Source organism: Triticum dicoccoides, chromosome 1A (assembly GCF_002162155.2).
Source record: "Triticum dicoccoides isolate Atlit2015 ecotype Zavitan chromosome 1A, WEW_v2.0, whole genome shotgun sequence".
In the NCBI taxonomy this organism is placed as follows: domain Eukaryota; kingdom Viridiplantae; phylum Streptophyta; class Magnoliopsida; order Poales; family Poaceae; genus Triticum; species Triticum dicoccoides.
In genome coordinates, this window is record NC_041380.1 from 554,786,853 (window position 1) to 554,804,502 (window position 17,650).

The window sequence follows — 17,650 nt, forward strand, 5'->3', positions numbered from 1 at the left end:
GGTGAGCGGGGCCGGGGAGGGTCTAAGGCGGTCGGGTCCGGAGCGGGGCGGAGGCGGCCAGAGTGGAGGCGGACGGGGCCGGGGCGGCGCGGTGCGACGATGGCCCGATCCACCCGTACGACGACGGGCGGCAGTCCAGGCGGGGTGGAATCGGCGGCGAGGGTAGGGACGGGGCTGGATTTGCGGCGGGGCGGCGTCAGGGAGCTGCGGCGGGCGGGCGGGAGGAAGAAGGGGGGAAATGAATTGAAGGGCGGTTGGGCGTTGGTGCGCGGTCGCGGTTTTTACATCTCCTGTCTCCGGAGATGTAAATTTGCACCGCGAGGCGTTGTATTTTACATCTCGTGGAGGCAGAAATGTAAAAAAAATTGCATATGAACCATCTGTTGGAGAGATATTTTTTGCCTTAGAAGATTCAAAAGTTGGTTATTTCTACATATGGACCGTCTATTGGAGATGAGTCCTGAAAATATTACACTGGAAAAAATTATTTTATGTATAGTCGAATATTTAAATAACTGATTAAGGGAATTTAAGAGGATGAAGAAGATGAGGGCACAATAGGAAAATGGATGAAGAGAGAGAAAGAAGAGTGTTGGAGATGAAAGACAGAGTGAGAAAGAGGGTCTTTACATAAAAAATTCAATAATAATGCATAAGCATAATTAATACGAGGATCAAGTATATATTATACACAACTAATGTTGCACTATTGTTATATACAAAGAATCCGTAATAACGCACAGAAGTAATATATATTTTTACACTACACGAAGCCACCTGTACTCTGTAATGAATAGATGCAAAAATAATGTGAAACCAATGAGATTGCGAAGACTCGAACACCGGACCTCACACTCGATGCGCGCAGCTAGCCACCAACCCTGACGGCTGTTATTCATGTTAGAAAACGTGACATATATAAGAACACACTGGAACGTTCATGTATGAAAACATATTTGAAAAAAAATGAAACATTTCTTGAAAAAACATGTACACATTTTTGAAACTACCAATATTTTTAAAAGGAAATAATTTACAAAATTACAAAAACATTTTTTTAATGTGACACAATTTTGGAAATTCGAAAACATTTCCCAGAACATGTGAACAACTTTTGGAATTCTGCACATTTTGTGACAAATGTGATTTAAAAAAAATCATGAAATATTTTTAATGACAACAGATTTCGAAAATTACAATTTTTTGAAAAACAAAACATTTTTGCATTTGTGATAAAATATAGAAAAGATGAATAAAATTAACCCTTGAACAATTTTTAAAATGCGCAAAAAAATCTAAAATTCTCAAACCTTTTTTTTTAAAAAAAATAATTTGAAAATACATTTTTAAATTTTGTTTCCCGAATTTTAAGAACATGAATTGTTTTTGAAATTTTCAAACATTTTCCAAAAACACGGTTTTTAAAAAACATGATTTTTTTTTTAAAATATGAACAAAATTTGTAAACACTAATATTTTTTGAAATTTTGAACAAAGTTTAAAAAACACAAACATTTCAAAAGTCGGCTACCTCGATGTGGTATAGTGGGCCAACCTAAATTTTCGCCATGCGCCCCTCCCTCGGCTGCAGCCAACATTCCCATGTTTGACCTCGCTTGTGGAGAATCCATGTTTGGGAACGCCCTCAAGGTTCCAAATAGACCGGGATCAGAGATTTTGGCGTGTTAATTTTAGGGATTACGAGTTCAGGATTCGATTTCACTTTCGCCTACAAGTTTAAGGCTTATTTTGAACTTTTACCCACTCGGGTCTAGTGCAAGACAGATCAGAAAGGAACACATATAACCATTTCCAAATGAGGAAACATTGTTATCCAGCCGACCGACCAAAGTGCACACCAGTCACACACTAGTCGTTGGATCTTCCTTGATCCAATGGACCACACGCGCACGGGTCCCTGTTTTGGCTGGCAACGCATGTGTGGGGCCTGCCCACCGCTTTTGTTCCCCTACTCTCTTATCTTCTTCCATCGATGAGAGGCGTCTTTCTTCCCGACGACTTCCATCTCCTGAGGAAGTCAGCGACCTCCATCATCTTTCTCGCTCGCTCGCTCTCACTTGAAACGAACCTCCATCATCTCTATCCCTCTCTCCTCTCCCGACGAGGTAGCACGCATGTGAGGCATTTTGCTGCAAGCAGAGTCGCCTGGGGCTGTGGGATTCGACGGAGGAAGCTTCGCTGCTCCCCTATTTTGCATAGGCAACCTCTAGATGCTACAACCGAAGAGTTTTTTATTGCAACCGGCTGCGTTTTAGTTGGAATCGACAACTACTTTTGCTGGGACCCTGCATTGGTGATGCTTTTTTGTTGCAATCGGCGATGGATTTTGTTGCGACCGAAGAATTGTTTTGCTGGAACCGGCGATGAACTTTGCTGGAGCCATAGGCCACTGCCGGTGGTGTTGCTGCAACCGTTAGCATAAGGTTCTACAACCAACTATGTACAAGCTCGAACCAGCTGCGAGTGGGTGTCTTGGTGGTCGCCTCTCCTTTTCTGTGTCCAGGGGGTCGGACCAATGCTACAACCGGTAATTTTTTTGCTGGAACAGGCGATGTTTTGTGCTGGGACCGACGACTATTTTTGCTAGCTCTGTGATGGGGAGTAACTTTTCTGTTGACCAGCGACGATTTTTGCTTCAACTGTTGAAGGATTCTGTTGTGACGGTACCTACTGATGATGGTGGCGACATGGGGGAACGAGGTGCCGTGGACAGCATCTGTCGATGCTGGACACGACGCGCGACCTCGCCGCCACGAGCAACCATGTCGGGGGAGGCTACGATGAGGCGCCGGTCATCGACTCCGTATTGCAATGGGATGCGGGCAGGGTTTCAATGGCACCAGATTTGCGCACCACGACAACGCGACTTGCCGCTGTGTGCCGCCACGACTAGCGCTGCATCGTTGGATCCTTGGGGTGCGGCGTGGGGGAGAGTGACCTACTGCTAGCGCTCATCGTGGTCGGCGTGCTGCAAATCAGCCGGCGTGCGAACAGAGAATGGTGGGAGGATTATCTTTTTTCTGGGGGAAGAAGAAACGTGTGAGGAAGATGAGGTGAGGGAGAACGACAGCTGTGGGTAATTGAATCGAGGGGATAGCACGTGACCGGCCGGACGCTAGGGTTGGCCTTCAGGCTGGTCACAATGGGCAAGAACATAGTTTAGTAACTTACACACTTCCCTAGACTATGTTACTATCTCCACAGTGAATAGAAACATCTATGTAGTGTCATGCAACAATGTATTTATTAGGTTATAGACTCATTGTTTCTTAGAGTGTGTGATGTTCCTGTAACTTAGCTAGTTACCACAAGCATCTCTCTTCATTAAATATGTAACACATAGAATGTGTGATGTTACTCCTAAGTTCCTCCCAATTGTGACCAGCCTCAAAACACACACACACATCGAGCCTTCTTGGGTGTCGGAGATGGACCACACAACGAAGGCCGAATCTGGGAATCGGTGGCAGATGCCCAAACAAAGAAAGACTGACTGAATGGGCTAATTCTGAGTGTGGAGGAACGGACCAGGTCGCTGTTCACATGATGGAACGAGCAATGAGCCCGTCGAGTGACTCGACGGCCTCCTCTAAAAAAGAAGAAGAAGAGAGTAACTTGATGGCCTTCTTCCGGCTGCACCTTGATGAAGAATTTTTGCTCGAGTTGCTCTTTTTCTTCCGGATTTCTGTTCGTGGAGTTGCCGCTGACAATCTTTCTTCAATTTTGTTTGATGATTGATGTAAAGCGCAAAGAATTCTACTTTCTACTCATGCAAAGGGCAAGGGAGATTGCCATATTCCGTTCTGATTAGGATAATACGGACCGATGGAGGCTGCATTCTGTGCTCTCCTTTGCACAACAGCACAAGCAAGCACAGTGTTGCCGCTGCTTCATGTGGAAGGCCGCCAACCCGACGGCCATGGCATGGCATGGCACGTCGCTTAAGGCATGTACAATGGTTCTATCTTAGCAATGCCATGTAGGATAGATGATGAGGTGGAGGAAAGAGAACTCATAAGAAAAGACTTGTCTTCTCTTATGTAAGAGAAGACAAGAGGTGATCTCTTAGCACAATATGTCTCACCACAATTTTAGAAATTACTAGTTATTGAAGATAAGGCTAAGATATGACCCATTGTAGACAAAAATTTTTGCCATCTCTAAATCACATGCAAGACTTAAGATAAGATTATCTTATCAACCATTGTACATGCCCTTAGCTTGGCTACGGCTGTTATTCTAGTTGACTTGGCTACGGCCACTGCGCACTGAAGTCCAGATGGCTGTTTTCTTTTAGGGGAATTTCAGATGACTGTTGTTGGATCAATGGCAAAGTTTACTGTACGTGAGACTGCGGCCGAGGGTGAACGGAGTTGGAAACGCCCTGAGGCACAACAAACGCCGTGCAGAGACGTCGAGGGTAGACCCCGGCCGGCCTATCGGTCGATTCAAGACGGACTTGGACGCCCACAATTTCCGGAGACTAGAGCGCCGGCCGGCCGGCCAATGCCAACGGCGACGCCTTTAGCTCAGCTGCATAGCTGGTCAGGCGAGTCGATAGGTGCACTGGATATTTATGTGTCGTGTCAGCAGGCAGGGGAGGAAACCGACCGGTCAGGACAAATGCGTCGACGCCGGAGTAGTCAGCTAGTAGTACACCTGTATACCAGCTATGTATACACACATGTCCCGAATGATGGGACATCGTCGTGACAAAAAGACGGGGACCGTCACGTCCGTTGTGCTCGTGTACGTACAGTGATTCGTATGCCTTGGGAGAGAGCGAGCGTCCCTTGCGCGCGCGGACCACCGTGCCTGAGACTGAGATTCTTGAACTCCCTCCCAAAACTTAGTTTTCGGGGCCAGAAATGAAAGGAGCCGAAGAAAAGGATGGAGACGGAGAGGAGCAGAAAGAGACGCACAAGCCACCACGCACTAGCAACCAGCGTGCGGTGCGCCACATCCTCCTGTTAACCTCGCTCATGGCTCAATCATCAATTACTACCTCAGCTCCCCTCAAAAAAAAAAAAAACTACCTCAGCTCAGCATATGCGATGCATGACCATGTCCACGATCTTAGCTTGAAACTTATTGTAGATCCTTGACCGCTGGAGAGACAATAAAAAGAACAAAATCTTGTGTGTGATTATTAACTTAATAGCAAAATAGCAAAAGAGCTCGTGCATTGCAACGAACGGTACGACACGTCTCTAACCCAATAATCATGACTCAAGACCCAACATGGCATCCTATCTATGCTCTCTCTCTCTGTCTCTCTCTCTCTCATATGTGGTTATTGATAGTTTCTTTTGTCTTCAGTCTGATTGTGATAAGGTGTTCATTTGCAACATGGATCGACCTCGGTATGGAAAAAAGAAGGATTGTACGCTATTGATTAAAATTACATCATAAATAGAACTTTAAAAATGTTAAATAGGTAAAATAACATCATATTCAAATTGTACACATCGCTATTGATTAAAATTACACTGTAAATTGAATTTTTTGTCACTTAAGTCCGGACTTTAGGTTGATTTCCGAAAACACAAAGTTTTTTTGTAAAATGAGCGACATACAGCCAGAAGCACTACTCGCTTTATTATCAGGTGGAGATTAGCACAGAACCAACCTGGCAGGGTTCAAGTCATGGAATTGAAAATTGTGGTACATCCTTGACTGTTAGAGAGACAACAAAGCAAAACAAAATTCTTGTTTGTGATTAACACAAGTAGTACTCTCACTGATCTAAACGATCTTATAAAAGTTTACATAGGGAGTATAAGTGTATAACAATATAAACTCACACTAGTTGATTTTTTGAGAGAAAAGTCATATTTCGACCCAGCTTCAAATTACTATAGCCATTAACGTGCTAGGATACAATGATGTGATACATGAAGCAAACTTGAGAAGAAGTAGAAAGATCACACGCAAGGAACTCACAAACACAACAAACTCTTGGAGCACGATCACCACCGCAAGGAACGTCCTGATCAAACCGCATATGAAACTCCTCCCCAGAAATGATCGATATGTGCATAATCCATCAAGGAAGCACCAAACGAGAGGAAGAGTATATAAGGCCATCTTCAACGCCAACCCGTTAAAAACCTCCCGCGTATGTACGCGGACAGGTGGGACCAGTTCACGAACATGGATGCGGAAGGCAGCCATCCAACGCTAGCTTCATACATTTCAAATTATTTTTTAACAAACAGGATGAAATTCATGCAAACACAGGCTGATTTCGTACAAACATAACGGATTTTATACAAACACGACGGATTTAACTAAATTTCAAACATTTAGAAAAAAAAGACCCGCCTCTAAATCTATCCTACGGCGGTGGCGCCCGGCGTCCAAGCCCTTGTCGTCCTCCTTCTGCCATCGTCATGAGCACCGGTGATAAGACCGATGAAGTGAAGGTGTGGTCTCCGGTGAGAAAGAGTAGAATACGGGAGACAAACCGGCCCACATGGGATACCAGGGCCCGCCGCCTCCCGTGGCCTACTCATCCTCGGAGGAGTCCGCGCCTTGTTCGCCGCCGGTGGACGTGAGGTCCACGAGGGAAATGGTGGCGCCTTGGTTATCGTCGTCCCATCGGGCCGGCTGATGGTTCGTCGACGACACGTAGGAGGCACAACCGGCTATATTCTCCTCCGTGATCGTCTGCAGCTGCGCCTCCGCGGCTGCCGCTTCCTGCCGAGCGGCGGCATGAGCACGGACGACATCATAGATGGCACGCTGCTCCGCGACGAAATTTGGGTTCGCCGTGGCTATGGCCCTCCGCCAGTCGGTCCTGCTCCAGGAGGAACAAGTTGTACCGCTATTCCTCCTACACCTGCTGGAACACCAACAAAGGTGTTGGCGCGGGCTGCAGCTCCGCCATGGCACCGTTGAAGTGAGCCCGCACCTGCTCCGTGGTGAAGCCGGGAGTGCATAGGAGACGCGGGATCTGGGGTAGGGTCGTCGGAGCCCGTCTCCATCGTGGTGTTGTCCTCGTCGTCGGAGACCTCGAGCAAGCTGGCCGGCAAGCCGGCCTCGATTTACCTGGCACTACGACTATGCCAGGCGGCAGCAAGGGCGGCCACCACATGCTTCATCTCCGGCCGTAGACTATCCCACAGTGTTTTCCCGCTGGCGGTCATGATGGGTGCAGTGCAAGGGAGGAGAATGTGGAGGGGATGGTGTTGTGGTGTGGAGTTAGCCGGGTGTGGCCGTCTTTATATAGTGGATTCTGGTGAGGCCATGCATCTAGGTGCGTCAATGCGCGGTGTCGGGGTGGGTTTCTCGGCCGACGAGCCTGCATAATGTCGACAAACGAACTGACATCGGCATTGAACGAGCGTGGTAGATATCCGTCTCGTCCCGTTCAGTCGGCGCAGACACTGGAGACGCGTTGTGGGCGGCGCCCTCGGCCGGCGCGCTGCTTCAATGGCGGAGGCAGTGAGAGGTCGCGCCCGCCCTGAGCCGTCTTCAATGTTGAGCGGTGCGCTCTACAGAGGCATGAGTGCGAGCAGTTGGCGTCGGGCGGGAGCGCGCCCATGAGGAGGATAGTGTTGGGGAACGTAGCAGAAAACAAAATTTTTCCTACGGTTTCACCAAGATCCATCTATGAGTTCATCTAGCAACGAGTGATTGGATGCATCTACATACCTTTGTAGATCGCGAGCGGAAGCGTTCAAAGAACGGGGATGATGTAGTCGAACACGACGTGATCCAAATCACCGGAGATCCTAGCACCGAACGGACGGCACCTCCGCGTTCAACACACGTACGGTCAGCGTAACGTCTCCTTCTTCTTGATCCAGCAAGGGGAGAGGAGAGGTTGAGGAAGATGGCTCCAGCAGCAGCACGACGGCGTGGTGGTGATGGAGCTGCAGTACTCCGGCAGGGCTTCGCTAAGCACTATGGAGGAGGAGGAGGTGTTGGAGAGGGAGAAGGGGGCAACCAAAGGCATAGATCAAAAGCCCTCCTTCCCCCACTATATATAGAAGGGCCAAGGGGGGGCGCCGGCCCTAGGAGATCCAATCTCCTAGGGGGGGGGGGCGGCCAAGGGAGGTTTCCCTCCCCCCCAAGGCACCTAGGGGTGCCTTCCACTAGTGGGACTCCTCCCCTTTGGAAACCCTAGGCGCATGGGCCTATTGGGGCTGGTGCCCTTGGCCCATGTAGGCCAAGGCGCACCCCCTACAGCCCATTTGGCCCCCCGGGGCAGGTGGCCCCCGGGACCCTTCCGGTGGTCCCGGTACAATACCGATAACCCCGAAACTTGTCCCGATGGCCGAAACAGCACTTCCTATATATAATTCTTTACCTCCGGACCATTCCGGAACTCCTCGTGACGTCCGGGATCTCATCCGGGACTCCGAACAACATTCGGGTTACTGCATATACATATCGCTACAACCCTAGCGTCACTGAACCTTAAGTGTGTAGACCCTACGGGTTCGGGAGATATGTAGACATGACCGAGACGACTCTCTGGTCAATAACCAACAGCGGGATCTGGATACCCATGTTAGCTCCCACATACTCCACGATAATCTCATCGGATGAACCACGATGTCGAGGATTCAAGCAACCCAGTATGCAATTCCCTTTGTCAATCGGTATGTTACTTGCCCGAGATTCGATCGTCGGTATCCCAATACCTCGTTCAATCTCGTTACCGGCAAGTCACTTTACTCGTACCGTAGTGCATAATCCCGTGACCAGACACTTGGTCACTTTGAGCTCATTATGATGACGCATTACCGAGTGGGCCCAGTGATACCTTTCCGTCATACAGAGTGACAAATCCCAGTCTCGATCCGTGTCAACCCAATAGACACTTTCGGAGATACCTGTAGTGCACCTTTATAGTCACCCAGTTACGTTGTGACGTTTGGTACACCCAAAGCACTCCTACGGTATCCGGGAGTTACACGATCTCATGGTCAAAGGAAAAGATACTTGACATTGGAAAAGCTCTAGCAAACGAACTACACGATCTTGCGCTATGCTTAGGATTGGGTCTTGTCCATCACATCATTCTCCTAATGATGTGATCCCGTTATCAATGACATCCAATGTCCATAGCCAGGAAACCATGACTATCTATTGATCAACGAGCTAGTCAACTAGAGGCTTACTAGGGACATATTATGGTCTATGTATTCACACGTGTATTACGATTTCTGGATAATACAGTTATAGCATGAATAAAGACAATTATCATGAACAAAGAAATATAAGAATAATACTTTTATTATTGCCTCTAGGGCATATTTCCAACAGTCTCCCACTTGCACTAGAGTCAATAATCTAGTTACATTGTTATGAATCGAACACCCATGGAATTCTGGTGTTGCTCATGTTTTGCCCTAGGGAGAGGTTTAGTCAACGGATCTGCTACATTCAGGTCCGTATGTACTTTACAAATCTCCATGTCTCCATCTTTGAACATTTTCACGAATGGAGTTGAAGCGACGCTTGATGTGCCTTGTCTTCTTGTGAAACCTGGGCTCCTTGGCAAGTGCAATAGCTCCAGTGTTGTCACAGAAGAGTTTGATTGGCCCCGACGCATTGGGTATGACTCCTAGGTCGGTGATGAACTCCTTCACCCATATTGCTTCATGTGCTGCCTCCGAGGCTGCCATGTACTCCGCTTCACATGTAGATCCCGCCACGATGCTCTGCTTGCAGCTGCACCAGCTCACTGCTCCACCATTCAACATATACACGTATCCGGTTTGTGACTTAGAGTCATCCAGATCTGTGTCGAAGCTAGCGTCGACGTAACCCTTTACGACGAGCTCTTCGTCACCTCCATAAACGAGAAACATGTCCTTTGTCCTTTTCAGGTACTTCAGGATATTCTTGACCGTTGTCCAGTGTTCCTTGCCGGGATTACTTTGGTACCTTCCTACCAAACTTACGACAAGGTTTACATCAGGTCTGGTACACAGCATGGCATACATAATAGATCTTATGGCTGAAGCATAGGGGATGACACTCATCTCTTCTTTATCTTTTGCCGTGGTCGGACATTGAGCTGAGCTCAATTTCATACCTTGCAAAACAGGCAAGAACCCTTTCTTGGACTGATCCATTTTGAACTTCTTCAAAATCTTATCAAGGTATGTGCTTTGTGAAAGACCTATGAGGCGTCTCGATCTATCCCTATAGATCTTGATGCCTAATATATAAGCAGCTTCTCCAAGGTCCTTCATTGAAAAACTCTTATTCAAGTAGGCCTTAATGCTGTCCAAAAGTTCTATATCATTTCCCATCAAAAGTATGTCATCTACATATAATATGAGAAATGCTACAGAGCTCCCACTCACTTTCTTGTAAACGCAGGCTTCTCCATAAGTCTGCATAAACCCAAACGCTTTGATCATCTCATCAAAGCGAATGTTCCAACTCCGAGATGCTTGCACCAGCCCATAAATCGAGCGTTGGAGCTTGCACACCTTGTCAGCATTCTTAGGATCGACAAAACCTTCCGGCTGCATCATATACAATTCTTCCTTAAGGAAACCATTAAGGAATGCCGTTTTGACATCCATTTGCCATATCTCATAATCGAAGAATGCGGCAACTGCTAACATAATTCGGACGGACTTCAGCTTCGCTACCGGTGAGAAAGTCTCATCGTAGTCAACCCCTTGAACTTGTCGATAACCCTTAGCGACAAGCCGAGCTTTATAGATGGTCACATTACCATCCGCGTCTGTCTTTTTCTTAAAGATCCATTTATTTTCTATGGCTCGCCGTTCAACGGGCAAGTCAGTCAAAGTCCATACTTCGTTTTCATACATGGATCCTATCTCGGATTTCATGGCTTCTAGCCATTTGTCGGAATCTGGGCCCGCCATCGCTTCTTCATAGTTCGAAGGTTCACCGTTGTCTAACAACGTGATTTCCAAGACAGGGTTGCCGTACCACTCTGATGCGGAACGTGTCCTTGTGGACCTTCGAATTTTAGCAGGAGCTTGATCAGAAGTATCTTGATCATCATCATTAACTTCCTCTCTGGTCGGTGCAGGCACCTCAGGAACATTTTCTTGAGTTGTGCCCTTTTCCGGTTCAAGAGGTAATACTTCATCAAGTTCTACTTTCCTCCCACTTACTTCTTTCGAGAGAAACTCTTTCTCCAGAAAGAGTCCGTTCTTGGCAACAAAGATCTTGCCTTCGGATCTTAGGTAGAAGGTATACCCAATGGTTTCCTTAGGGTATCCTATGAAGACGCATTTTTCCGACTTGGGTTCGAGCTTCTCAGGTTGAAGTTTCTTGACATAAGCATCGCATCCCCAAACTTTTAGAAACGACAGCTTAGGTTTCTTCCCAAACCATAATTCATACGGTGTCGTCTCAACGGATTTAGACGGAGCCCTATTTAAAGTGAATGCGGCAGTCTCTAAAGTATAGCCCCAAAAAGATAGCGGTAAATCGGTAAGAGACATCATAGACCGCACCATATCCAATAGAGTGCGATTACGACGTTCGGACACACTGTTACGCTGAGGTGTTCCAGGCGGTGTGAGTTGTGAAACGATTCCACATTTCCTTAAGTGTGTACCAAATTCGTGACTTAAATATTCTCCTCGACGATCTGATCGTAGGAACTTTATCTTTCGGTCACGTTGATTCTCTACCTCATTCTGAAATTCCTTGAACTTTTCAAAGGTCTCAGACTTGTGTTTCATTAAGTAGACATACCCATATCTACTCAAGTCATCAGTGAGAGTGAGAACATAACGATATCCTCCGCGAGCCTCAACGCCCATTGGACCGCACACATCAGTATGTATGATTTCCAACAAGTTGGTCGCTCGCTCCATTGTTCCGGAGAATGGAGTCTTGGTCATCTTGCCCATGAGGCATGGCTCGCATGTGTCAAACGATTCATAATCTAGAGATTCTAAAAGTCCATCAGCATGGAGCTTCTTCATGCGCTTGACACCAATGTGACCAAGGCGGCAGTGCCACAAGTATGTGGGACTATCGTTATCATCTTTACATCTTTTGGTATTCACACTATGAATATGTGTAATATTACGTTCGAGATTCATTAAGAATAAACCATTGACCATCGGAGCATGTCCATAAAACATATCTCTCATATAAATAGAACAACCATTATTCTCGGATTTAAATGAGTAGTCATCTCATATTAAACGAGATCCTGATACAATGTTCATGCTCAAACTTGGCACTAAATAACAATTATTGAGGTTTATAACTAATCCTGTAGGTAAATGTAGAGGTAGCGTGCCGACGGCGATCACATCGGACTTGGAACCATTCCCGACGCGCATCGTCACCTCGTCCTTCGCCAGTCTCCGCTTATTCCGCAGCTCCTGCTTTGAGTTACAAATGTGAGCAACCGCACCGGTATTAAATACCCAGGAGCTACTATGAGTACTAGTAAGGTACACATCAATTACATGTATATCACATATACCTTTAGTGTTGCCGGCCTTCTTGTCCGCTAAGTATTTGGGGCAGTTCCGTTTCCAGTGACCACTTCCCTTGCAATAAAAACACTCAGTCTCGGGCTTGGGTCCATTATTTGGCTTCTTCCCGGCAGCTTGCTTACCGGGCGCGGCAACTCCCTTGCCATCCTTCTTGAAGTTTTTCTTACCCTTGCCTTTCTTGAACTTAGTGGTTTTATTCACCATCAACACTTGATGTTCCTTTTTGATTTCCACCTCTGCTGATTTCAGCATTGAATATACCTCAGGAATGGTCTTTTCCATACCCTGCATATTGAAGTTCATCACAAAGCTCTTGTAGCTTGGTGGAAGCGACTGGAGGATTCTGTCAATGACCGCATCATCCGGGAGATTAACTCCCAGCTGAGTCAAGCGGTTATGTAGCCCAGACATAGTGAGTATGTGCTCACTGACAGAACTATTTTCCTCCATCTTACAGCTGAAGAATTTGTCGGAGACTTCATATCTCTCAATCCGGGCATGAGCTTGAAAAACCATTTTCAGCTCTTCGAACATCTCATATGCTCCATGTCTCTCAAAACGCTTTTGGAGCCCCGGCTCTAGGCTGTAAAGCATGCCGCACTGAACGAGGGAGTAGTCATCAGCACGTGTCTGCCAAGCGTTCATAACGTCTTGGTTCTGTGGGACGGGTGGATCACCTAGCGGTGCTTGTAGGACATAATCTTTCTTGGCAGCTATGAGGATGATCCTCAGGTTCCGGACCCAGTCCGTGTAGTTGCTGCCATCGTCTTTCAGCTTGGTTTTCTCTAGGAACGCGTTGAAGTTGAGGACTACGTTGGCTATTTGATCTACAAGACATATTGTAAAGTTTTTTAGACTAAGTTCATGATAATTAAGTTCATCTAATCAAATTATTAATGAACTCCCACTCAGATTAGACATCCCTCTAGTCATCTAAGTGTTACACGATCCGAGTCGACTAGGCCGTGTCCGATCGTCACATGAGACAGACTAGTCATCGTCGGTGAACATCTTCATGTTGATCGTATCTTCCATACGACTCGTGTTCGACCTTTCGGTCTCTGTGTTCCGAGGCCATGTCTGTACATGCTAGGCTCGTCAAGTTAACCCTAAGTGTTTTGCACGTGTAAAACTGTCTTACACCCGTTGTATGTGAACGTAAGGATCTATCACACCCGATCATCACGTGGTGCTTCGAAACGACGAACTTTAGCAACGGTGCACAGTTAGAGGAGAACACTTCTTGAAATTGTTGTAAGGGATCATCTTATTTACTACCGTCGTTCTAAGTAAACAAGATGCAAAACATGATAAACATCACATGCAATCAAATAATAAACGTGACATGATATGGCCAATATCAAATAGCTCCTTTGATCTCCATCTTGGGGCTCCATGATCATCTTGTCACCGGCTTGACACCATGATCTCCATCATCATGATCTCCATCATCGTGTCTCCATGAAGTTGCTCGCCAACTATTACTTCTACTACTATGGCTAACGCGTTTAGCAATAAAGTAAAGTAATTCACATGGCGTTTCTCAATGACACACAGGTCATACAAAAAATAAAGACAACTCCTATGGCTCCTGCCGATTGTCATACTCATCGACATGCAAGTCGTGATTCCTATTACAATAGCATGAACAACTCATACATCACATATAGATCATTCATCATTCATCACAACTTTGGCCATATCATATCACAAAGCACTTGCTGCAAAAACAAGTTAGACGTCTTCTAATTGTTCTTGCAAGTTTTACGTGGCTGAATTAGGGTTCTAGCAAGAACGTTTTCTTACCTACGTGAAAGCCACAACGTGATTTGTCAACTTTTATTTACCCTTCAAAAGGACCCTTTTCATCGAATTCGCTCCAACTAAATTAGGAGAGACAGACACCCGCCAGCGACCTTATGCAACTTGTGCATGTTAGTCGGTGGAACCGGTCTCATGTAAGCGTACGTGTAAGGTTGGTCCGGGCCGCTTCATCCCACAATACCGTTGAAGCAAGATAAGACTAGTAGCGGCAAGAAAGTTGACAACATCAACGCCCACAACAAATTGTGTTCTACTCGTGCAAGAGAACTACGCATAGACCTAGCTCATGATGCCACTGTTGGGGAACGTAGCAGAAAACAAAAATTTTCCTACGGTTTCACCAAGATCCATCTATGAGTTCATCTAGCAACGAGTGATTGGATGCATCTACATACCTTTGTAGATCGCGAGCGGAAGCGTTCAAAGAACGGGGATGATGTAGTCGAACACGACGTGATCCAAATCACCGGAGATCCTAGCACCGAACGGACGGCACCTCCGCGTTCAACACACGTACGGTCAGCGTAACGTCTCCTTATTCTTGATCCAGCAAGGGGAGAGGAGAGGTTGAGGAAGATGGCTCCAGCAGCAGCACGACGGCGTGGTGGTGATGGAGCTGCAGTACTCCGGCAGGGCTTCGCTAAGCACTATGGAGGAGGAGGAGGTGTTGGAGAGGGAGAAGGGGGCAACCAAAGGCATAGATCAAAAGCCCTCCTTCCCCCACTATATATAGAAGGGCCAAGGGGGGGGGGGCCGGCCCTAGGAGATCCAATCTCCTAGGGGGGCGGCGGCCAAGGGAGGTTTCCCCCCCCCCCCCCAAGGCACCTAGGGGTGCCTTCCACTAGTGGGACTCCTCCCCTTTGGAAACCCTAGGCGCATGGGCCTATTGGGGCTGGTGCCCTTGGCCCATGTAGGCCAAGGCGCACCCCCTACAGCCCATGTGGCCCCCCGGGGCAGGTGGCCCCACCCGGTGGGCCCCGGGACCCTTCCGGTGGTCCCGGTACAATATCGATAACCCCGAAACTTATCCCGATGGCCGAAACAGCACTTCCTACATATAATTCTTTGCCTCCGGACCATTCCGGAACTCCTCATGACGTCCGGTATCTCATCCGGGACTCCGAACAACATTCGGGTTACTGCATATACATATCCCTACAACCCTAGCGTCACCGAACCTTAAGTGTGTAGACCCTACGGGTTTGGGAGATATGTAGACATGACTGAGACAACTCTCCGGTCAATAACCAACAGCGGGATCTGGATACCCATGTTGCCTCCCACATACTCCACGATGATCTCATCGGATGAACCACGATGTCGAGGATTCAAGCAACCCCGTATGCAATTCCCTTTGTCAATCGGTATGTTACTTGCCCGAGATTCGATCGTCGGTATCCCAATACCTCGTTCAATCTCGTTACCGGCAAGTCACTTTACTCGTACCGTAATGCATGATCCCGTGACCAGACACTTGGTCACTTTGAGCTCATTATGATGACGCATTACCGAGTGGGCCCAGTGATACCTCTCCGTCATACGGAGTGACAAATCCCAGTCTCGGTCCGTGTCAACCCAACAGACACTTTCGGAGATACCTGTAGTGCACCTTTATAGTCACCCAGTTACGTTGTGACGTTTGGTACACCCAAAGCACTCCTACGGTATCCGGGAGTTACACGATCTCATGGTCAAAGGAAAAGATACTTGACATTGGAAAAGCTCTAGCAAACGAACTACACGATCTTGCGCTATGCTTAGGATTGGGTCTTGTCCATCACATCATTCTCCTAATGATGTGATCCTGTTATCAATGACATCCAATGTCCATAGCCAGGAAACCATGACTATCTGTTGATCAACGAGCTAGTCAACTAGAGGCTTACTAGGGACATATTATGGTCTATGTATTCACACGTGTATTACGATTTCCGGATAATACAGTTATAACATGAATAAAGACAATTATCATGAACAAACAAATATAATAATAATACTTTTATTATTGCCTGTAGGGCATATTTCCAACAGATATGGTTTTGGTGGGCCAGGACGGTCAGAAAACGGGCTTGGGATCAGTCCGGACTCTCGCAAACCTCCCTCACGTTTGTCTCTGGTTTGCATGAGACATCGCGTCCGTACAGGTCGATGTTTCCGCTGTCCGGACAGTCCGGTCCGAACGATTGCGGGAGGTTTACGGGTCCGCCTTGAAGATGCCCTAACACCCATGGGAAGAAGCATCGACTCAACCACCAACCCTGGTATGCCGTTGCCGTAAGGGAGACCAGAACCTCCCCTCGCAGCACGAGGGCATCATCCCAACGACTAGTGACCCATGGAGAGACTAAGTCCGTAAACGGGGGCGAGAAACTAACGAATTCATCACCACCAACATTGGCATACCTGCACGCAACTTACAATCTCCACCACCCGACATCTCATAGCAGGATCATTAACAGCATCCCCTCTATGGACTTAGGGCATCTCCAAAGATGACCCCCAAACTAGACACTGTATCCGTTCGCAGACCCATGGGGACCAGTCTGCGACACTGATGTGGAAGCTGACCATCCAAAGCTATCCCGTAAATGTTCGCCCGACATCTCATAGCACGATCATTGACGGCAACCCCTCTAGTTAGGGCATCTCCGCAATGACCCCACAAACCGGACACCGTACCGGTTAGCGAACCGATGGGACCAGTCCGCGACACTGATGCGGAAGTCGGCCATCCAAATTTATCCCCTAAATGTCCGCCCAAGTATGGTCAATTTGAAATTCAAATTCGTCCTATCACATAGCGAGCATCGGATCACATCAGTGCCCTATCACAACCAAAAAGATACAACTATGCATAGTTTTTACTTGCCCGGACAAAAAAAAATATATCATTTCAGCAGTCCGTGCAAAAAAAAAGTCCGCCCTGCCCGACCGGTAATCCGAGCCTCCAAGGTCACTTTGCAGTCGTCGCCGTCTCGGCCGCCTCCTTTTCCGCCCTCTCCAGCTGATTCTTTGTGTGCTTCAACATCTTAAGACGAATGGCTTGCACGATCATCCTTGCGTTGTCATCTAAATCGTCCATCTTCAAACTCAACATCTGCGCATCCTCGAATTTTGCCACGGATACAATGCGGCCAGCTATAAAAGCGCGGGCTCCGTTCTAGTTTTGTGTGGGTCTAGGATGTCGGAGTCCTACGTGGCTAATGTCTGGACTTCCGCAAAGCCATCTAGTTTGGTTCTGATTTGAAAATGACGTTTGGACTGCTTCACGGACCGATGAAGTCGCTATTGAATGGCTTGTGTGATACATATACGACGCGTTTGGTTGGACGCAGGAAACGTAT